Raw genomic sequence first — 23,601 nt, 5'->3', positions numbered from 1 at the left:
CAGTCCCCTTTCCATTCCCATTCCTCTACCTCCTGGAGGACTTGCAAATTCTTCCTTATAGTAGAAATTTCAGTGGCCACATGGCCAGATCAGTCAGTGTAAGTGCATGAGGTAGCATTTCTTAGTATACACACATCACCTTGTGAGGCAAACAACACATTCAATGCCAACAGATTCTGGAGTGCTGCTTTCAGTAATCCTGATGCTTCTTCTTGTAAGGTCAGAATTGCATCTATTTGTGGTATTGCTTATAAATTCTGCTATCTGAGATATGTTTATGATGGCAGCTTCAAACTTGATTATGTCAAGGGTCAGGAATAGAATTCAGAATACTTTCCACCCAGGCCTTGATCTTTTTGGTAAAGGGTTAAGGGATCTAACATGTCGTGTTAAATTGTGGGTCAACTCTGTAGATAAAGTACTTTGCCATGTGTGAGCAGCCATCCCAGGGTGCAGGTACCTGTGTGGTTTAGTGGCAGACCTTTGGACACATATCTGGTGTAGTCCTGTATAATTCACAAACCCAGGGGAATATGCAATATCTTTCAGCAGATAATAGCGGTGATGATGGTACCTGGGCATGCAACAAGAAATAATACAAGTAATGCCAATCTGGCAATTAGTAATATTACACTCCAGTGAATAATCATATGTATGCTTCCACCTGAATCTCCCTTGTTTGATGGCTACATCTGTACTTGCAGGATTCCACATGCAACTGAATGTTGTTTCACACCCATAAACCTCTCCTAAATCTTGTTCTTCGCCTTCAATATTCTTGTGAAGTGATACATTTAGTCCACTAGGAATGTGGACTTACAGGAAGTCTCTGGTAGTTGATGATTCAGGGCTTCATGGGAATACTGTCTTGTCCACCTATTTCTCAAATTATCCTTCCAAGAAGCATTAACAGGTGTCCTTGGTAGGAAAGCCAACAGAGGCAATCCCAATGCTCCCTGGGAGGGTAGATAAGTACATAGCAAACAATTGGTAAGGTTAGTGGAATTTGCCCAGACTTCGGATAATTCCACTAGGGATTTTTTTCCAGCTATCCTTTGTTATCTTTCTAATTCATCTAATAGCAGTTATAGATTCTAAAACATAAACCAAAATGCTTCCTATTAGTAACATAACAAGCAATATAACACAGCACAACTTTTCTTGATCAAGAGGATCCATATATATATGTGTGTGTGTGTCTGTGTGTATTCACACAGTCACCCAAGTATTGTTTGTCTTGCCTCTGCAGGCAACTGTTCCAAGCTACACTGTCTCAGACTTCAGTTTCAGCTTTCTCAGTCTCAGATTGTACCTTGGTGCTGATGTTTGCAGCACTTCTGGGGAGAGGATACCAGCACTGTCACACAGACCTTTCTCCTGTTACCTTGATTCTTGCCATAGAGTTGTCCATCTTTGTTGCTCTTCTTTGATGGGGATGTCCTTTGACAGGATGAAATACCCTTTCAGCAGTGGTCCACCTTCTGAATTTACATGACTTGGTTGTTTCAGAAGTTCCTGGACACAGTCCTACAACAGTGGGCCACACAGATCCAAGCACTCTTTTTGCAATCTTCACCATTGTGTGGACAGTTAGAAGCAGGTGGAGTGGAGTGGCCTGATGTGGTAACAGACTGTGTTTCATCTAAAGTCCTTTAACAGGACTTCTTCTCCAGCTTTCAGGTTGTGGTATAGCACATACATTGATATAGTAAGTGAAACTTGGACCTGTGAAGACGCTGAAGAATGGAACCCCCCTTTTGCATGACTGGCTAATCAACTGAGCTGCATATGCAAGAGTAGCAATCAAACAGAAGGAAACTATGGGTCTGCCATCATGAGATTTCCATACATCATCCAAGTGTAATGCACAGTTAGAGTGAAACCATGAGCTCTTTCCTTCTCCTGAAGCCAATTCTTGTAATTTGCTTAAATATTCAATAGAAACAGAGAGATCAAGGTTAAGAGCTGCAATATTTTAAAATGTTGCTGGAGAATTCTCAAGGGCCACTTGCTTGGCAACAGCATGAGTATATGCATTGCCAAGACTTACTTCATCTGATGTACCTATATGAGAAGAACAATGCATCACAGAGATAGTAGTAGCAAGCGCAACAACATATAGTAACTCCAACATGAGAGGGCCATGAGAAAAGCAAACTCCAGAGGAGGTAATAAATCCTCAGTGATTCCAGATCTGACCTGTAGAATGACAAACATTAAATGCATACTGTGAATCAGTATAGACATTTGTATTTTTTTCCTGATGTGAGGGCACATGGTTGAGTGGGTGCAACAAGCACAGCAGGTTGTGTGTTTGACACTGCAGGGAAGGAAAACGCTCAGAGAATTTTGAACTGGAAGCAAACAACACATCCTGCAACTTGTTTGCCTGTATCACTCCTCATGAAAGAGACATCTGTAAAGAGGATGAGGTCTGGATTGAACTGATAAGAAAGCAGAGGTTCTGGAGGTAGTTGATTGGCATTTCCCTTCTGGGACCATATGACCCTGATACTCAACCTCTGGCTTGCAGAATTGCAGGTTCTTTTGGGATGCTTTGTGTCCTTTATTGGCCAGGGCACACAGTAGATGCAGTGTGTCCTCTTGGAAGGCCTCGAAAGAGGAAGAAACTACCAGAAAATTGTCCACATACTGTACAAAGACTGAGGCACTTTGGAGTGTAACAGAATCTAGGTGTCATTTTAAGCACTGAAATAATAGGGTAGGGGATTCACAGTAGGAAGCCTGGTCCAGATGTACTGTTGTCCTGGGAAATTAAAGGCAAACAAAGATTGTGTGTTGAGGTATATGGGGACAGAGAAGAAGACAGAATATAGGTCAATAACAGCAAAATGAGCAGCCTCTGCAGAGACTGGGGTTGGAATAGTCGTAGGGTTAGAAACAACTGGGTGACTCGGAATGATAAAAACACTGATTTTTCACAAATCTTGGACAAACCTCCAGATTTGACTTCCTTTTTCTTTAGTGGTGAAATGTGTATATTATAGAGTGTCTTGGCTAGTATTAAAGATGCCTTGCTCCTCTAAGGAGAGGATGAGACGATCAGCTTCTCAAGCAATTAGATATGGGGAAACTGCTGGGAATGTATGATGGTTTTTGCATTTAATTTGTACTCATTCAGCAATTTTTACCATGAGAGTCTTCTCACATCAATAGAATGGGAAGCCCACAGTTTGGAAGGAACCTAGGGGAGGAGATGTAAGCCAATGTAGCTGTCTTCAGACTGTGGCCCTTCAGCAGTTAGCAGTGTGACCGGATTTCTGGTCTGATGATATGGAATGTCCAAACATACACAATATGGGGAGAAATAAATTGTGGCTCTTAATTTGCCCAAGAGATCTATTCCCAGCAGGTTCACAAGGGAAGTTAGAATAAAGAGGGAGGCATGCTCCTCACTCAGTGGAAAAGAAGTCTATTCAGATACAGTGTGAGGGATAATGTTTTCACTAACCTCCACAGCATTCATCATCTTATCAGTTGGTTTGAAACTCAGGCTTTCTGAGCTCTGGATATTGGAGAAAGAAGCTCCAGTATTGATTAGGACTTCAAGAGGGATATTGTTGACAAGCAAGTTGGCAATAGAATCCATTTGAGAGATGTAATAATCCTCAGAATCTGGATCTACTTGTAACCTGACACGACATGGGTATAAGGTAGGATGTCTGGGATCACCAGTGTAATTACAGGGGTATCTGCCTCAGCCAGATTTTGAACTGGAACAGACAGCTGGGATACAGGTGGAGGATGTGCACTAGGGAGCTCCCAAGTGTCCAGAAGATCTTCAGGAAGATCAGGACATGGGGGTAGGACTGCTATGGTAGCACTGGACACTAAACTTGGGTACAGAAATATAGGTGCTGCAGCTGAAGTGTTAGAAGGATATGTACTTTCATTTTTGCCTGATTTCATATTTTCAATTTGTTCTTCCATTTTGTTTATTGTTATCTTCTATGCTACCTACAATGGATTTCTGCCAGGAACTGTTTACCTCCTTGTCCCACAAAAAAACAAGTATCTGTTTGCCTCTGTTTACTGTCTTCTAGGCAACAGTGAAGGTTAAGTTAAATTATTCAGGTCAAAGTTTCCCTCGCCTGGAAACTGCAGTTCTGGTTTGGCACAGGTACAGCTGTTACACTAGTGTTACACTAGCAGGTTGTCATATGTGTCATATGTTGCCATATGTGGTCATGCACATTAACTATGGCACATGGAACCTAACAGGTCTTTCATGTCTGGATAGCAGGAACCTTGCCCTGCTTTCAAAATTTGTTTCAAGTGAGTGAATCATAGAATCATAGAATAGTCTGAGTTGGAAGGGACTTTCAAAGGTCATCTAGCCCAACCCCCTGCAGTAAGTAGGTACATCTTCAACTAGATCAGGTTGCTCAGAGCCCCATCCAGTCTGGCCTTGAATGTTTCCAGGGCTGGGGCATCTATAATGTCTCTAGGCAACTTATTCCAGTGTTTTACCACCCTCATTGTAAAATTTTATTCCCTATATATAGTCTAAATCTACCCTCTTTTAGTTTAAAAACGCTACCCCTTTTTCTATTGCAACAGGCCCTGCTAAAAATTCTGTCCCCATCCTTCTTATAGGCCCCTTTTAAGTACTGAAAGGCCACAATAAGGTCTCCCCAAAGCCGCCTCCTCTCCAGGCTGAAAAACCCCAAATCTCTCAGCCTGTCCTCATAGCAGACATGTTCCATCCCTCTGCTCATTTTTGTGGCCCTCCTCTGGACCCTCTCCAACAGGTCCATGTCTTTTCTGTACTGAGGGCTCAAGAGCTGGATGTAATACTCCAGGTGAGGTCTCAATAAAGTGGAATAGAGGGACAGAATCACTTCCCTTCCTTCTGATGCGGCCCAAAATATGATTTGCCTTCTGGGCTGCAAGTGCACATGGGTAGGTCATGTCCAGCTTTTCGTCCACCAGTCCTCTGCATGGCTGCTGTCAGCTGAGACTGCAGGTCTATTCATTGCAAAGAGATAGAAGAAGTTCTGGGTATTCTCAAGGAGAAGGAGCTTCAACTTTTTCCTCTAAAAGCAAAATGTTTTAGTCTAGGCTCTTTGGTTAAACGAAAGTCATTTTCCTATTAGCCTGGCTCACAAAGGACTCTTCCAAACCCACAGAAATTACTCCAGAGAGTGATCAGAGCTTTAAGCAGTCTTAAACATCCTCAGAGATCTGAACACAAAACTTACCAGAATTCAGTTCACAAAAGATCAAACATTCACCCTCTTAATTTTCCTACTGATCTTTACATTATAAGCAAAAACTAAAGCAACTGCTGATGTGATGGCCAGGCAAGAGACACAGTAGGGCACAGGGCCACATGCAGGTGAGATTTTTAAATTAGTGTCTCTTACATCTTTGGTGGCACTGTGTTGGGTGTCCCCTCTGGTTCCAGTCTGGTCTCCAGTGTGCAGCAATCTCACTTCTGATATCAAATTGTTAGGGAGCTTTTGTTGTACCCATTGAGGTGAATTAAGCATGTTTGTGCTCGAGTATAGGTTTAATGCATTAAGCAGAGACATATCACTGCACATGGTTCTACTGGCAGTCTGAAATTAAGTGGCACAAGCCCATTCCTTATGTACACCTGCACCAGTACCAATCATATCATTACAAGTCAATACTGTGGCATTTCACATCCTATCCGTGAGAGAGTTTATGGTCCCTTCGATGGAATTGTTCCCTCTTAGGCACTCCCACGTCTAGCAAGTTTAACCTGGCTCTGCAGTCAGGCCGTCTTTCCTGCTAAACCAGGTTGTTTTTTAATCATGAATTGTTATTGCCAAACAGTTACTATCTGAAATTCCCCTTCACAGGGGTGCCTAGAAGCTCCAGTCACAGATTAGAGTTCCTCTGTGCTTATGCCCTGATGAACACAGAAGGGATGGTCAGTCTGTACCAAAATGTCTGCAATGTAGTTTCCTGTGTGTTGTTAACAGGAGTAAATACACTTCTTAGAGCCTGTTTAAACAATGAAAACATAGCAGAAGTTAGCTAACAAAATGGAGATAACAAAACGGATAATACTGCATGTAATGTGTAGTAGTCACCAGAATGAAGGCTTCCAGGTCCTAAAGTATGTATTTAATTTACTATAGTAACTATACCTGTGCATAACATTGTGTTTTCCCTGCTATTGTCAGATGTGCAAATAAGTATCTGGATCTATAAAAGCAGATGAAGGAACACAAAATGAAAGTTAATTTGGTTTTGTTATTAATTAATTTATTCTAGTCTTATTATTCTTTCTGTTTGTTTTGTTTTTTCCCCTAAATTTTAATTCACTAGGATTTAATTCCACAAATATCCAGAAACTAAAATTTCAAAAAATTAAGTATTTGAAAAATAAAGATTTGCATGGCTAGTTAATGAAGATATTATAATGGTAGCCTATTATTTTGCTGATCTACCATTCACTACTAGGTAACACAGCTGAGTTAATGACTATGCATTGTCAAGGACTGAATTGTATTTGCAAATAATTTTTACCAGCAAGGGCAGTCAAGAACTTTTAATTTCCCCAGAAATTGATAAAGAAAGATGAAGAGATTAAGCTGATTAGATTGATTTTCATTGCAAACTGCTAACGAGTTGATGGGAAAACTTGTATTTGTTCACCCAACTAACACTAGCATCAGACAGCTCCTGCAATCTGTGTCTGTCTCCCTCCAATAGAGGAATTTGTAACCTTTGGGGGTTTTTCTTGCTTTTCAGGGTTTATTATCTGTTGAGAGTCAGTTCTGACAAGTAGGTGGGTCAAGGAAATACACAGAGCTTACCAGCTAAAGATATGTTACAGCAAGAGGAGCTGTCAATTAAAGTTTAAAGATTTATCAAGGTACCCCCTAAGGACATGTCTTTCAGTTTAGGTATGGAGACAGTTCAACTAGTATACCAGTTTGTTGGTACTGTTGACTCTAGGAAAGGAAAAACAGAAACCAATGCAAACACAGTTTTAGCAGTGGCTGAGAAGTACTGACTAGCCTGAGTCAAGGACTAGGTGCTATATCCTGAATAAAGAAATATTATTCTTTGATTTTCAGAAGTCATCCAACCATTGTACAGCTGCTGGCTGCATTTGTTTTAAGAAGTAAGTTTGTCTGTTATTGATCATTTTATATTCTGCAGTGATATCTCAGCTGAAACTCTGGTGATCAGAGACTTCTTCCCATTAGAGATGACTTTCCTATCACTTGGTATTTCAGTCCTTGTTTAGCTTCCTTAGTGCTGCAGGGTGGTCTATTAAGAACCGCAGAATAGAGCATTACTATGCTTTAGCATACATCCCTCAGCCCTTCCCTTCATTAGCTCTCTGGAGCCTGGGGCCGAAACAAGAGAATTCAAAAAAGCAGAATAGGAGGTAGAGGAATCTCTGCCATAACAATGTGCTAAGAACTCAAGGGATATATTACTCACTTAATGTTTCTCTGACCACATGTGAGATCTTGCAGCAGACTTCAGCTGAAGCTCTTCACTTGTGGAATTTGCAATAGAGTCCTCAGTTTTTATTAAATCCAGGAAGGAGGACACTAAGGGAGAAGCACCTACCTGTAGACTATGGAGTAGACAACTTGAAGAGAGATTTGGGCTCAGAAAAAGATTTTATCTTCTTTTTACAAATATAAGGTGAGAAACTGAGCTGCTCAGTACCTTTCCATGGAGGTAACAGCCATCAAAAGGCTGCTATGTCGGACAGGATGGAAACAGGCAGTTGATAGCACAGGGCCGGTCACAAAGACAAATCTTTACATCTTCTTATCAGAAATAAGACATGCATCTCTCCATCTCCTTCTTTCAAATGATCTAAAAGCAACACATATGCCTGCTTTTTATTCAGAATTTTAAATTTATACCTAAATTAGCACTTCTGCATGACCCTGTTGTAGAGAAAACACTAATAACTTTTGGATGTGTTACAGTCTTACTGATTATTACTTGTATTAGATAGCTAGAGACAACACATACATTGAGACATTTACCTACTGTAAGTTTCAAGAAAAGCATGCTATAAAAAATCACATAGATTTTTTTTTGCACTTTTCATGCCAGGAAAAAAAAAAAAAAAGCTTACTGTTAGTGACCCGTAGCCAAAATATGCAGTATTAGGATCTCTTATGATTTTGCTGAGCTCTAGACAACACGTACATAACTGAGTTGTTATGCTTCAGGACAAGTAACATCAATCAGCAATTTCCTTGTTACATTAGAGACCCTTGGGATAACATACAAGTTAAATGCCACTATCCTCCATTCATAAAACTAATCCCTTTGTATAGGACAATTTACTAGAAAAAAATGCCATCATAAGTACTGACATTTGCATCTTGAAGCTGTCCACCAAGTAGCAAGGCAGACACTCACTGACTGAGCTGAATAATGTTCAAAATACACCTTCTAATAGGATCTAAATTGCCATGAAGATGAAAAATGCAGATGGGACACAAAGGAAAGCAGTGTGGGGTGATGTAATCCTCAAGTCTGAGTCGTGTATATAATTCTTCTACATAGGTACCCTTTCAAAATGCTGGATGGACAAACAGTTAACAACAAAGCCTCTCTGCAGTGTTTCATAGCCCTTTCTCGCTCTTTTCAGATCATTGGCTTTGCACAACAGGGCATTTACCTTTGTACAAAGGAGATCTGATTCCTTTCAGCTGCCCTCCAGTGTGCCAGATAAAAGGACTAGACTTTCCCCAAGCTGCCGCATGCCTGTAAATGCTAGAAGTTAACTCCTCTGGTAGGACCTTCTTTGCCCAGGGCTCTCCAAAACTCTACTGGTAATTATTTAGGCTCATTTGCATCTCAGTTACTGTAGCTGACCAGAAATTCTGTAAACTCTTACTTAAAAAAGGGAGGACTCCTCTGAGTAGTATAGAGCAGTCAGCTTGCTAAACTGTACAAGAAACAGTCATGCCAATCCAAATAAGTAATTTTATTGTTAATTTGCTGCCTGTATGTGGTCATTCTGGGGGTTGTTTTCAAAGTTAAAAAAATACATGAAAATACTTTTTTTTTTTTTCTTTGACTTTCCCTGTAATCCAAGTAGAACTGTAAAAATACATTAACATAACAGATGTGGATTTTTATGACAGTAATTATTTGTTGACTACAAGTGTAACTAAACTATCTAGATGAAGTGTATTTGTGGTAACAATAATTTCTTATTCCTGTACATACTCACTAAGGCATATAAACTCTAGTACTTAGAAAGGATCCTATAGCCTATTCTGTGTTATATCCTTTGCACAGCTGTGTAAGGGGTAGTCAGAAGTGCTGTATGCCCCAAAGCAGGTGCAGAAGGATATATTCTGAATAATGACCCAGTGCTTCTTGCACCTGCTGGCAAAGAGATGACTACAACTGTACTATTTAAAGGCTACAGCTTTAGTCTTTGAACATATGGAGAAAACAAAAAATGATTTAATCTCAGGTAGGGATAATAGAGGCTAGATCTGTGTCTGGAAAGAAAGGTCACAAGCTCTTGACCACGTGCAGATGCTAAGAAAGTGCTGTACTTGTGCTGCTACCTGGGACTGGATGCTGATATTATGTGGATTTCAGAAAGGCTTTTCTACAGCTGCTGCCCCAGTACAGTACTAATGGCACACTATCCCAATATAACTTCTTCACTACTTAGGTTCCAGCAAATGAAAATATAAAATAATCAAAAAGTCACAAGCCCTCATAAAAGATATCTTCCCGTAGTCAGAGTACTGACAAACATGAGATCATTTACAGCAGTAATCTCTCAACTTTGAATACTCAGTGAGTTTTAGAGAAATATGCAATCTCGTAACAAAATAAGGTGTTTAATTTGAGCACTCAATACCTTTGGTTCCCAAGCCTTCTACCATCTTTATTGCACTTCTCCAAACAAACATGACATGACATCTTAGGCTTCCAGGCACTTTTAGTTGCTAGGTCTTGTGCACAGTGATTCAACCAGGAATGCATATATGCACACGCTAGAAAACTACCTCTGAGAGTTATTCCCCTTGTAATTAGAGGCAGTCATAGACAGGCACAGAGAAAATGCATTAGGCCACATTTTCAAACCAGTACATGCAACAGTGCACAAGTCTATTTGAGAAACTGGCCTTTAAAGACTTGCAGTTCATTAAAGGAATTCTGTTTCTTCACAATCTTCCCATTCATCACTCTGAGACTTGTCCTTTTCCTTGTGACTTTGTGAAAATCATTTGCAACTGATACGAACCAGGGCTATACACAGGTACAATGAGGGGCTTTCAGAGTTACAGCTCCACCTCTGCCAGGGGATGTGGAACAGACACAGCACCACAGTAATGGGGGAGGGGGACGGAAATTTGGTAGAAAGTACCACCTTTTAGGCATCCTTAGATTGAAAGCTGGTAGAAAGATGGCTATTGAAATAAAGCTTTAATCAAGTCATGCCTATTAGCTTTATATATTTAACTTCTCAAAAAAAAGAAAAAAAAAAGTTAAAAGGTCTCTATCTCTTTGAACTCCACAAGTTCTGCAGTGCACATTTTTCTCTGAATGTTTTTCCTTTTGACCCTCTGGGAGATGATAGACTAGTGATGCTCATTATACCACCTGCCCCTCAGGGAAAATCTTTTGCCCTGTGTGATTGCTGAGAATGTTTCTACACACTGTTCCAGACCTGAACCTCTGTAAAGCCAGAAGGATTGGAAGACAAAACTTGAGACTTCTTCACAGTTGATTACACAGGCATTACATGGACACCCATGGAGGTTATTTACAGGTACTCACAGAAATAGCTTAGAGCTCATTCCCAACTCCAGTCTTACCACTGGTTTTAGAAACTGCTACTAAAAACCTATGCAGCCACAGTGAATTCTTCCCAGTGGGCTTTTCATTCACCCTGGGGTATCAGAATTGCACTAACAAGCAGACAGTGTGCCCCAAAGCCTCTTTTGTCTCATTCGAGATGAAGCAGGGGGTTACCTTCTCTACCTGAGATTTCCTGCTGATCTCTGGTACAAATGTCCCCACTATAAGGGTTAGTGAGGGTAGAGACATGGCTACAGTAACACAGGCCTAGAGACTCATGAGCCTGAAATGCAGGAGAATTAGAAAGATACTATTTTCCCCATTTTCCTAGAAGGTGCTTAAGAATCAGAATTTTTGTCTTTAGCTTGTTTCTATACTGTACAGGGCAATGCAAGGTAGAAATGAATGAGCTGAGTACAAACAAAGAAGCAGAAGAGCTACATTGTTTCCATGTTATACTTGAGCTATTTTACTGAAAAAGCAATTTATTTCACAGATGGTGGTTTAATTCCACCTGGAAACACTGCATTGGCTATTTTACTCATCACAACACTCAAAATGATTTTGGTACAAGAAGGTAAAAAAGAATGTATAGCAAATGTGACTAAATTACTTAGTGTAACTTAAAATTTATATTTAAAAAATTAAAAATACTGAGTTTCCAAAGAAAACATAATGAATCTAAAAGTTCACTACTAAGGTTGCAAGCTTGGAAAAGTTAAGAAATTACAGTGCAAACTTAAGTGACTCTCTTTTATTATTAATTAATATTTCACAAATTGTATTTTTAATCCAGTATTTTTCAGTTCTCTGAAACAAATTATGCTTAATGATGGTTATTTAATCTTGTATTTTCTGTTCTTTGTTTAACAACTCACATCCTATTTAATACTCATGATTCAAACCCTTTTCTTAAGACAAGCCTATTTTCCTCTTGGGCATTTCAAAGGCAATTATCATTATAGTTTGTGAGAGTGAATTATCTTGTGAATGATTTTCTAATGTCTGCCATGTGAGGTCTGAGGCTATCAACATTTTAGCAACTGAAAAGACAAAAGAGGTATTAAGACTAAAATCTTTAATATTGAGTATTCAAACTCAGAAAATCATAGTAAAGTTGAGGACTAATTTTGGTTTCCATCAATTTTCCAGTCTTAGTCATGAACTCTGTCCCCCAGAATTAGAGACAGGGTTCAGTTCTTCTGGAAGAATTAATTTGCTTTAATTGAGACTTAACTTCTTACTTTTCCTCTTACCATTTGTCTAATTCACAAACTATCACATTCTAATATTTCATCTTCTGAAGAATGCATCCTAGAGAACACAATAATCTTTCTTTAAATGACCTTAAAGCAAATCAGAGAAAATCTACTCAGCACGTTATGTTGTGCAGGAACCTTGCAGAAGAAATCACTAGTAATCAAGGTAGGACTGCCTTGTCAACTCAAAATATAAGAATTTCACAGGCAATCTCAATCTTGACATTTCCTAAAATCTGAGCAGCTGACTTCACAACCAAAATGAAGTTCTTTCAAGATTTTTGAGTGTGCCATGTCCTGTGTGTGATCATGAATTAACTCTTCACTAGTATGGTTAGATTTATAAAATTTACTGCAGAGGCACTTCTTCAAACTCAGGGAATACTAGCAGAGACCATAACTAGAAAATAAGGAGATATCTACAGTTCTGATATCAGAGGAAAGGTAAGACTTGACTATTGCAAGCTTCATACTATGACAGAGGAATACAGTCTTGTCAGCAAGAGCTTCCTTTCAACTTTCTAGCAGTGTGAGCCATTTTATTTCACTGTGCCTCTGATACTCCCTATGTCACTTGTTCACCTTGACTTACTGTTCCCATTCCCTTCATCTAACCATTTTAAGTCTCCTTTCCTTCATAAAGGATGTCTTACCTCATTTCCACCTGCTGGGGTTTTGTTTGTTTGTTTGTTTGTTTTTCCTTTTTTATCTTTTAGTTCCGTCACTCACTCTGATTCCTACTCCAACTTTTCCACTCCAAATTCTCAGTTAATCTCTTCCTCAGCTTCACATCCACAAACCAGGATCCACATGTCTATTCCTTTGGACACCACTCCCTCCACCTCAGTTGACAGTCTTAGCTTTCTTTTTTACTCCCTCAATCTACAATACCTGTCCCTATCTACCCTTTTCAAGCTCTATTCGTGTTCCTCTGAATTTAAAGCAGGTAGTATCCTCCTGGAGCCAATGGTCCTAAAGGCAACTGGTTGACAATATAAGGGAGAGGGTGTCCTTGCCTTTATTTACATCATTTTTTTTCTGCTCATGCCTGCAGCGGCTCACAGCTGCACCTACCTTGAAAAGCCTGCTAAGCTCTGAAAATGTAAAGAATGGAACATGCTCAAGTAAATGAATCTGTGACATACAGAACTGCAAAACTGACAAAATTGTACTGAGCAAAGGAGAACTGTCTTTTTTGGGGGGACTTAGATGACCAAATTTATCAGTGACAAAAGGCTGGTGCCTGACATAATTCACTCTTATACCTCCAAGCCAGGTCCTTTATCTAACTCATGGTGGAGCTGGAATTTTCCAAAGATGATCATTAGTTAACGCTTAGGAATTCATAGATGTGAATGTGTGGGGCTTGATGCTTTTCAGAGTTGGAGCTGTGGGTTTGTTTAGAGAGAAGAAAGTGTAATATGGGCTCAGTTTTAATGGAACAAGTTCAACTTCAATCTGTAAGTTTAAATGTGACGATAAAACCTCATAATCAAGAACAAACATTTTGCAGTCGAACATGAAGAATATAGATGAAGAGTCTATAATCTTGAAATCTTGTGAATTTTGAAATCTTCAACTTAATTCCAAGATATCATAATAATATTTAAATTAGATAAATCACCATTGTAATTTGTCTGGTTGATGGGCAGGGGCGAGCATTTTTGGTTTTGGTTTTCTTTTTTTGGTCCAGTCTGCATACACGTTGCTTCTTTATATTCTTCTGAGCTAGCTAAGAGTTGCCCTTTACAGTCACTGGAGAGACATGAGCCCTGTTTGGGTGCAATTCATCTGATCTACACTGCATTTATACTTTTAGATGAGAGGTATTGTTTTTATTTTCTTCTGTGCTGTGCAGAAGAATCTCGGAGTGTTTCTCTCTAAGATATACAAGGTCCCTATCTTTTTAACAATTTCTCTTTTTCACATCTGTTTGCATTTTCCACTTGCTGTGTGACTAAGTCAAAGTTATATGTGTGTGTAACTGTGGAAACTGAATTCTACTTTGAAGTGCATTAGGCTTCTTCTTGAAATCCCTTATATGCTCTTAAAGCTGAAAAATGCCAACAACAGCTTGGGATTTTGGCCAGAGAGTTTGTGCCATCTTTGGAAATTTGCTCAAATGGAGACAGAGGAACAGAGAGCACTTCCACAACTACTAGGCTCAAGTGCAGTGCACTCATTGAGGTGAAATGTTTTATTCCTCCTTTAAATAAAGGTGTATTGGTATTGGAAGAATGGAACTTTTTCTCCAGCCATGCCAACCCTTTAATACAGTGGAAATAGTCCCCAAGTGGGTGGCCGATCTCTTGTAATTTTTGCTTTTCCATAAACACCTGAATATGCAAGACACAATCTAGCCTTAAGTACATCTCTCTGCAAATATACTCTGGAAAAATGCACAATATTTGAGTTTGAAAAAAGAATTTACAGGCCTGAAGCCATAAAATTTCCACTTGTAAGAATCCCTCTTTGAAGCATTGCTTTAACAGTACTTTTGTCTGCTTAAGAAGTTTGGAAACAAACATGCAGGCAGAAGGGGTGAAGTATTTGTCCCCTGGTGAATCCTCAAAGGAAATCAAACAAAGGAATAAAGTTTTGTAGCAGATGAAAAATTCCCCTACCTTTTATTTTCTTCCTGTTTGTATCTGGTTCTCATGATACTTGAGACCTCTTATGCATTCACAACAACGTTTCTCAATTTAGTGAGCATGCCATGGCAATTGATTTAGACAATGCAATAGCTGTGACAGCGATCGGGAGGCACTCCAAATTTAAAAAGTAACAGGACACGCAAAATTGAAGCCTACTGACTGTTTTTGTGATAATTGAATTTCATTGAGTTTTAGCAGTGAGAAATGAGCAATAAAAGGGCTGTTTCCAGCTACAGTTCCAGGAAAAGGCTAGGGCAGCATGCATTAGAAAAATATACATTGAACATTTACATGCAGAAATCATCTGAGTTACTGATTCGGCCCAAAAAGCTTCTTTCCTTCTTAGCTGCAAAAATAATTTCAAAATAGAATAGGCAAGCCTTTGAGATGAAAAATTAAAGATAAAAGGGGCTGAATAGTTTTGTATAGCTCCAGGACTTCAAATTTGCTGTGTGGGCAATTTAAATACATTCTGTCCTGAACAGCTGTTGTAAATGAGGATCTCTTTTGTTGCAGTTTTTCAGAACAGTTCCCAAGGAAAGATATTTTCCTAGTGCATAAAAACTTCATTTTTCACAACTGAAATTGTGCATTGGCTTTTTATGATGTTTGAACTGGTTGCTCTTGGAGTGATTGTATTTCTGGGGGTCACTTTGAGGTCTTGTTTTCAATAAGAACAGTGGTTCTCTCTATTCTTAATGCAACTCCAATTCACCCTGCTGACATTCAGGACTGGTTTGAGAAGAGCAGCCTTCACACCTTCCGAAGTGGCAGGTTAAGGAGTTGTACAGAATCCTTTGCTCCTCACAGGAAACAATGAATTTTCATAACACACTGTCCAACTGATCTGCATTTCTGCCAGTGGAATCCAGGCAGGATTAATCTAGACTGGATACAAACAGATCTCTGTGACTGTTCTTTGATTACAAGATTTGTAATTTATTCCTCCTTTACAACCTTGGAAGGAGGGGAAGGCTACTCAAGAGGAATACAAGAATTTTGTGAGGTTATGCAGGGAGAAAGTCAGAAAGGCCAAAGCAGTGACTGGATTATGCAGGGAGCAAATTAGAGGGGACAAAGACCAACTAGAGGTGGCCTGGCTACTGCAGTAAAAGACAATAAGAAGTCGTTGTACAAAAATATCAGCAACAAAAGGAGGGCTAAGGAGAATCTCTATCCCCTGATGGATGCAGGGGGAAACATAATGACAGAAGATGAGGGAAAGGCTGAGGTACTGAATGCATTCTTTTCCTCAGTTTTTAATAGTCAGATCAGTCGTGCTCCAGGTACCCAACCCCTTGAGCCAGAAGAAAGGGAAGGGGAGCAGAATGAAGCCCAAATAATCCAAGGGGAAATGGTTAGTGACCTGCTACACCACTTGGACACCCACAGGTCTATGGGGCCATATGGGATACACCCAAAGGTTCTGAGGGAGCTGGCAGACGTGATCAATGAACCACTTTCCATTATCTATCACTAATCTCGGCTAACTAGGGAGGTCTCAGTTGACTGGAAGTTGGCTAAAGTGACACCTATCTGAAAGAAAGGTCAGAAGGAGAATCCAGGGAACTACAGACCTGTCAGTCTAACCTCGGTGATGGGGAAGCTGATGAAACAGATCATCCTGAGTGACATAATAAAACACATCCAAGAAAACCATGTGATAAGGCCCAGTCAACATGGGTTTATGAGAAGCAGGTTCTGTTTGACCAATCTGATCTTCTACAACAAGGTGGCCCGCCTAGTAGATGAGGGAAAGGTTGCAGATGTTGTGTACTTAGACTTCAGTAAGACCTTTGACACCATATCCCACAGCTTTCTCCTGGAAAAGCTGGCAGCTCATGGCATGGATGGGTGTACTCTGCGATGGATAAAGAATTGGCTGAATGGCCTGGCTCAAAGAGTTGCAGTGAACAGAACCAAATCCAGCCAAATGCAGCAGGTCACGAGTGGTGTTCCCCAGGGCTCAGTAGTGGGGCCAGTTCTGTTTAATCTCTTTATCAAAGATCTGGACAAGGGTATTGAGTGAACCCTCAGTAGGTTTTCAGGTGACACCAAGTTGGGTGGGAGTGTTGATCTGCTGGAGGGTAGAAAGGCCATACAGAGGGATTTGGACCAGATGGATCATTGGGCTGAGGTCAGCTGTATGAGGTTTAACAAGGCCAAGTGCCAGGTCCTGCACTTGGATCACAACAACCCCAGGCAGTGCTACAGGCCTGGGGAAGAGTGGCTGGAAAGCTGCCTAGTGGAAAGGGAACTGGGGGTATCGATTGACAGCTGGCTGAGTATGAGCCAGTAGTGTGCCCAGGGGGCCACAAAGGCCAACAGCATCCTGGCTTGTATCAGGAATAGCGTGACCAGCAGGACTAGAGAAGTGATTGTCCCATTGTACTCAGCACTGGTGAAGTCCCACCTTGAATCCTGTGTTCAGTTTTGGGCTCCTCATCATAATAAAGAAATTGAGGTATTAGAGAGAGTGCAGAGGAGAGTAACGAAGCTGGTGAGGAGCCAGGAGAACAAGTCTTGTGAGGAGCAGTTGAAGGAACTGGGCTGTTTAGCCTGAAGAAAAGGAGGCTGAGGGGAGACTTTATCACTGCCTACAACTACCTGAAAGGAGGTTGTAACATGGACGGTGTTGGTCTCTTCTCCCAAGTAGCAAGTGATAGGACAAGAGGAAATGGCCTCAAGTTGTGCCACGGAGGTTTAAATTGGATATTAGGATAAAATTCTTCACAGAAAGGATTGTCAGGCATTGGAACAGGCTGCCCAGGGAAGTGGTGGAGTCACCATCCCTGGAGGTGTTTAAAAGGCATTTAGATGAGGTTCTTAGCGACATGGTTTAGTGCTAGAGTTAGGCTATGGTTGGACTCAATGATCCTGAGGGTCTCTTCCAACTGAAATGATTCTATGATTCTACAATTCTATGATTGTTTTCTCCCTCTTTACAGGAGTTTCAGACTTAAAAAAAACTTTTCCTTCTATGTAAAGCAGTTCTGCAGAAGCAAAAGCTTCTTACCTCTTCATTATTGACTTTCATGCAGATTTCCTAAATTCAATAGCTTAAAAGTGGATGATTAATTAATATGTGATCCAGACCCTGATCAAAATCCAAAGAAAACAATGTTTGCCTCATCATACCTCTGACCTGTTTTACAATAAGGATTTTTATGATTAATAAAACTGCAAATAAAAGTTGTCTCAGAGCTCAGGCTTACAGTGAGGATGCACATACAGCACTTACAGAATGGCTGTAGGACATCTGTGGTTTGCACTGATGTTCAGTCCTTTGGAGGCCATAAGTTTCAATAAGATTGTCAAGGGTTAGGATAAGTACCATTGATTGTAAACTCAAATATCTAGGGGAATAGTATTAAAAAGAATCAGTAAATCAGTTTTTTTCATGTACCTGCCTGCTACTTGAGACATATTGTATTATGAAAGAAGATTTATATGCTTCTCAGAATAAAATAAAATTTAGCTCAGGTACTTTTTATCAATTTGATGAACAATGCTTGCATAGAAAGGCTTAAAAATAATAAGACTAGCTGAAAGGTGGTGGGTTTTGTTGTTGTTTTTGTTTTGTTCTGTTTTATTTTCCTGAAGAGTTGCTGACAAACCTGGTTTAAAATGTTTCTTTTATGTATTCATAGATTCTACTCTGTTATCTTGAAAAAGGGGGAAAAACTGATGAGAATTTAAATATAATTCATGATAGTAGATTTAGGGCAAAACTTAATCAACTCAATGCATTACCTCTGCATAAATAAATTCCTTTTTGTCCATAGGATAAGCTAGTTATGTATTGCACAGATAGAACTGTAATAATATTTTAAAAAATTTAAAAATAGAAGACACAGCCACTCTCTTCCATTTTTCCCATGGAAATTTTACACAAGAGTCAGTGGGTAGTAGAGCTGCCAGATTCAAAAATAGAAATGCCTTCATTACTCATTCCTGCAAAGGGAATGAGGCAAAATGTGGGTGGACATACAGTTGGACATGAAAATCCAATAAGAGCACAGAGGAATAATAATGGCAGCATGGGGAACCATAAACTAGTGCTGACAGGCATTTACCATTAATTGGTATTCTGCGTGTGATCCAGCTGATGAGGTGCTGGGAAATAATGTATGTTTGCAAGGCAGTGCTCAAAATTACTCTGCCACCATGCCAAAGACCTAGTGAATTGAGGAAGTGTGGCATTTCCCAGCTTTTTGATCAAATGCACTACCTGACTTTGAGGGATCAGCTTCCCTCTGTCGTAATGAAAAATAAAGATCCACAATGGTACACTTCAAGTAACAAAGAATTTGAATGAAAGCCAGCTGGGAGAAAGAAGAAAACACAAGATATAGTCTTTACGGTGTAAAAGCTAAAATAGCATATAAATGCAAATACATTTCTGTCAGGGCATACTTCATAGAATGTCCCTAGTTGGAAGGGACTCACAAGGATCATCAAGTCCAACTCCTGTCCCTGTATATGACAGCTCCACAGTTCACACCATGTGTCTGAGGGTGTTGTCCAGTCTCTTCTCGAACACTGTCAGGCTTAGGGCTGTGACTACCTCCCTGGGAAGCCTGTTCCAGTGCTCCACCACCCTCTGGGTGAAGAACCTTTTTGTAATGTCCAATATAAACCTCCCCCAGCATGTCTTCCTGACATTCCCTCAGGTTCTGTCATTGGTCACCAAAGAGAAGAGGTCGACCCATAACCTTCCTCTTCCCCCTGTGAGGAAGTTGTAGCCACCATGAAGTCTTCTCTCAGTCTCCTCTCTTCCATGATGAACAAAGTGACTTTAGCCACTCCTCATATGGCTTTCCCTCAAAATCCTTCACCAACTTCTCAGCCCTCTTCTGGACACTCTCGAGTAGCTTTACATCTGTGGTGCCCAGAACTGCACACAGTGCTCCAGGTGAGGTCACACCAGTGCACAGCAGAGCAGAACAATGACCTCACTTGCCCGGCTGGCAATGCTGTACTTGATGCATCCCAGGACACGGTTGGCCCTCTTGGCTGCCAGGGCACATTGTTGGCTAATGTTCAACTTGCCATCGTGCAGAACCCCCAGATCCCTCTCTACAGAGCTGCTTTCTAGCATCTCTTCCCCTGGTCTGTAAATACAGCCAGGGTTGCCCTATTCCACGTGCAAAATCCAACACTTGCTCTTGTTGAACTTCATACAGTTGGTGATTGCTCAGTTCTCCAACTTGTCCATTTCCCTCTGCAGGGCTTCTCTGCCCTCGAGAGTGTCAACAGCTCCTCCCAATTTTGTGTCATCAGCAAACTAAGTAATCCCTCAAGTCCTGAGTCCAAGTCATTTATAAAGACATTGAAGAGTACAGGCTCTAAGATGGATGCCTGCGGAATCTGCTAGTGACTGGTCACCAGCTCGATATAATCCCATTTACTAGAACACTTTGAGCCCGGCCCATCAGCCAATTGCTCATCCACTGTATTGTGTGTTTATCCAGCTGTATGCTGGACATCTTGTCCAGGAGAATACTGTGAGAGACAGTACAAAAGACTTTACTGAAATTCAAAAAGATCACATCGACAGGCTTCCCTTGGTCAACTAGATGGGTAACCTTGTAGAATGAAATTTTGTCAAGCAAGACTTTCCCCTCATGAGCTCATGCTGTCTATTACCAATGACTGCATTGTTGTTTAGATGTTTTTCAATATCTCCCAGAACAATCTTCTCCACGATTTTGCCAGGAACAGAAGTGAGGCTGACAGGCCTGTAATTGCCAGGGTCATCCCTGTTGCCCTTCTTGTAGATTGGGACAATGTTTGCCAGCTTCCAGCCATCCGGAACCTCTCCAGATTCCTAGAAGCATTGCAAAATCACAGAGAGAGATCTCACTATGATGTCAGCCAGCTCTTTAAGCACCCTTGGATGAATTCCATCAGGCCACATCGACTTACAGGGATCTAGCTAGAGTAGCAAATCTGGTACAAGTTCCAGATTTACTGGGAATTTGTCATTCTCACAGCCATGGCTTTCTAGCCCAGGGCTATAGGGGTCCCCAAGTCCATCACTGATGTTGAAGACGGAGGTAAAGAAAGCATTAAATGTGTCAGCTTTTCTATGTCCCTGTTAATAAGGTGACCACGCTCATCAAGTAATGGGCCAATGTTATTTCTAGTTTGCGTTTTGCCACTAACATATTTTTAAAAGCCTTTTTTATTGTCCTTCACTGTACTGGCCAGCTTCAATTCTAACTGAGCTTTTGCAGTGCAAATTTCCTCCTTACAGTAGCAAGCGGCATCTCTGCAGTCCTCCCATGTTGCGACCTTGCTTCGACTGCCCATGTAATTTCTTTTTGCACAGTTTTTCAAGAAGATTCTAGCTCAACCAAGCTGTCTTTTTGCCTCACCTGATAGATTTTCAGCATTTTGGAATTGCCTGGTCCTGTTCTTCTAGTAGGTGGTACTTAAAAAATTACCAACACTGATGGACTCCAACACATTCAAAAGCTTCTTCGCAGGGAAACTTACTAAGTACTTATCTGAGCAGCCTGAAGTCTGCTCTCTACATATCTGTTGTTAAGGTCTTGCTGGCAGCTTTCCTCCTATCAGCAAAGATTTTGAACCTGACTGCTTCGTGGTCACTGTAGCCAAGGGAGCCACCAGTTGCCACTTCTCCCACGAGACCCTCTCTGTTAGTGAGAATCAAATCTGGAAAGGCACCTTTCCTGGTTGGTTCCCTTAGTACCTGCACCAAGAAGTTATTGTCCAGATTCTTTAGGAATTTTCTGGACTTGGTAGTGTCAGCTGTGTGATATTCCCAGTTGACATCTGGCAAGTTGAAGTCCCCCGTAAGGACAAGGGCAGATGACCTGGAGGCTTCGCCTAGTTCATTATAGAATAGCTCACCACACTTAAAGGGTAACAAAAATGCAAGAAGGTTGAAGGCATTGAGTTACTTCTAAATTCTGCACAGAAAGCGGGCTCTAGTCAACCCCCACATCTTTCACTCTCACTTTTCAGGATAGGTTAATGTGGAAAAAAATCAATAGGCTATTAAAATATTTCAAAGATACATTTCAAACAAATTCTGTAGAGGTATTCTTATCTACTGGCAATGCACATGTCTGTCAAGGAATGACAAGACTATTTTGGAGGAGAATTTTTGAAACATTTTAATAAATACTAGAACATACTACACTGTAAATGTCAAAAGTACAAGCAAAAATCTGCAGGGAAGGTTCCTTTTTTTTTCTGAGTCTGCCCCTCTTGGCTTGCTCGGGGTGTAGGTGCACAGGGCAGGAAGCTTTCATTGCATGCTGAAGAGGAGCAGGCTGCTGCACTACAGACTCTTTGTGGTGCTGCTTGTTGCTCACTGAGGTATTAACGGCTTTAATAGACAAAGAACATAGAACAATGCACATTTATCAGCTGCACTTGTGCTTTTGTTTACTGCATCTGCTCAGTGGTTTGATAAATCTGAAGGAAATGGCTGTTTCCTTGTAAGTTGCATCTCACCATCAATTATCTCATTTTCAGGGTCCAGTACTCGTAGAGTGTGGGCTAAAAGGGAAGTACTGATGCTCAACTTCTACAGTTTGCAAGCTGAACACTGAGATTTGTGGAATGAAACTCATTTGCTGTTGAATGTCAGCAAATACAAGATGATTGCCAGAAGGCAGTCAGGGCTGAAGCTTTAGCACTGGTTCACTCTTTAGCCCTGCTTACACCACTTGGGGATTGGATCCTGATCCCATTCATAACTTTTTGGTCCAGGTATGGATGCCGGACAGACTTCAAGTCCATAGAGATCCTTCAATGGTCAAAAATGATAAACTTCTGCTATAATCTGTGTTTGTGCAGTACTGAAAGATACTGTAAAATTAGATAAATGCATAGTTAATATTATAGATTTATACCAGTACATGTGATAATTTTGTAGATGGGAATAAAAAATAGTATTACTATTGAGAACAAGAGACAGTTTAATAAAGGACATGTACCAGTGTTGTCCCATGGTGGAATGGATCCTAAATGTTCGTAAAAATGCCTCTTTTCTGTCCAATGCTCAGAATGGTTTCTAGTCTAGTTTAATAAGGTACATTACAAACACCTTTGGATATACATAAATAGTGAATACTGTGCCTAAAGTGGGATTTAGATGAAATTTAGATGCTTAAGTGAACTATTCACCTGAAAAAATGCCCATCCAGCTCTGTTTTTAACCCAGAGACCCTTGAATTGCAGAGATACTGCTCTTTTTAAATTACTCTTCACAAGCAAAATTCTGCATTTTCTAATTACCTCATCTTTTTTGTGGTTGAACAGCTAGGAGCTATTTGAGCTAAAAGTTCATCTGGGATCAAGAAACTGTATCATTTAATTTAAGGCCTTTGAGTAACTCCATCTAGGTGCAGGTCTTAGAAAAGTCTTAACCGTAGCAGCTAATCCTTTATTCAAGGGTTGGAGTGAAGGGTATTTTTTTTTGTTTTTTAATTAAGTAAACAGCAATTGGGTAAAATGAATTAATGAATTATTCTTGGAGCAGGAAGCAAGGTAGCCAGAACATGCCTCATCTTTGGTCTAGTAACTCTTAGACTGGTTGGTAAGAGCTGACAATACCCCAGTTGAGAAGCCTTTCTGCTTTGAGGTACATCTTTCTTTGGAGCAATGACAATCATGTGCTTGAGATCCACTGGCAGATTATAGTGTTAAGCGTTGTCTCCTCTTTTTTGAGTGGCTTAAACACTAGGTTACTGGGGTTGGAGAGGGAGAAATGCCTGTCATACCTATGCTCAGCATGCAGTAACACAAAAGCATGTGGTACCTATATCTTTTTGTGTATCTAGCCTATTAATCATTCACAGCACAGTAGTACTGCTAAGATATTTTTCCACACCAGGGTAGTATAA

This window comes from Nesoenas mayeri, assembly GCF_963082525.1.
Source record: "Nesoenas mayeri genome assembly, chromosome: 3".
NCBI classification, from domain to species: domain Eukaryota; kingdom Metazoa; phylum Chordata; class Aves; order Columbiformes; family Columbidae; genus Nesoenas; species Nesoenas mayeri.
This window is presented reverse-complemented; position numbering follows the sequence as displayed.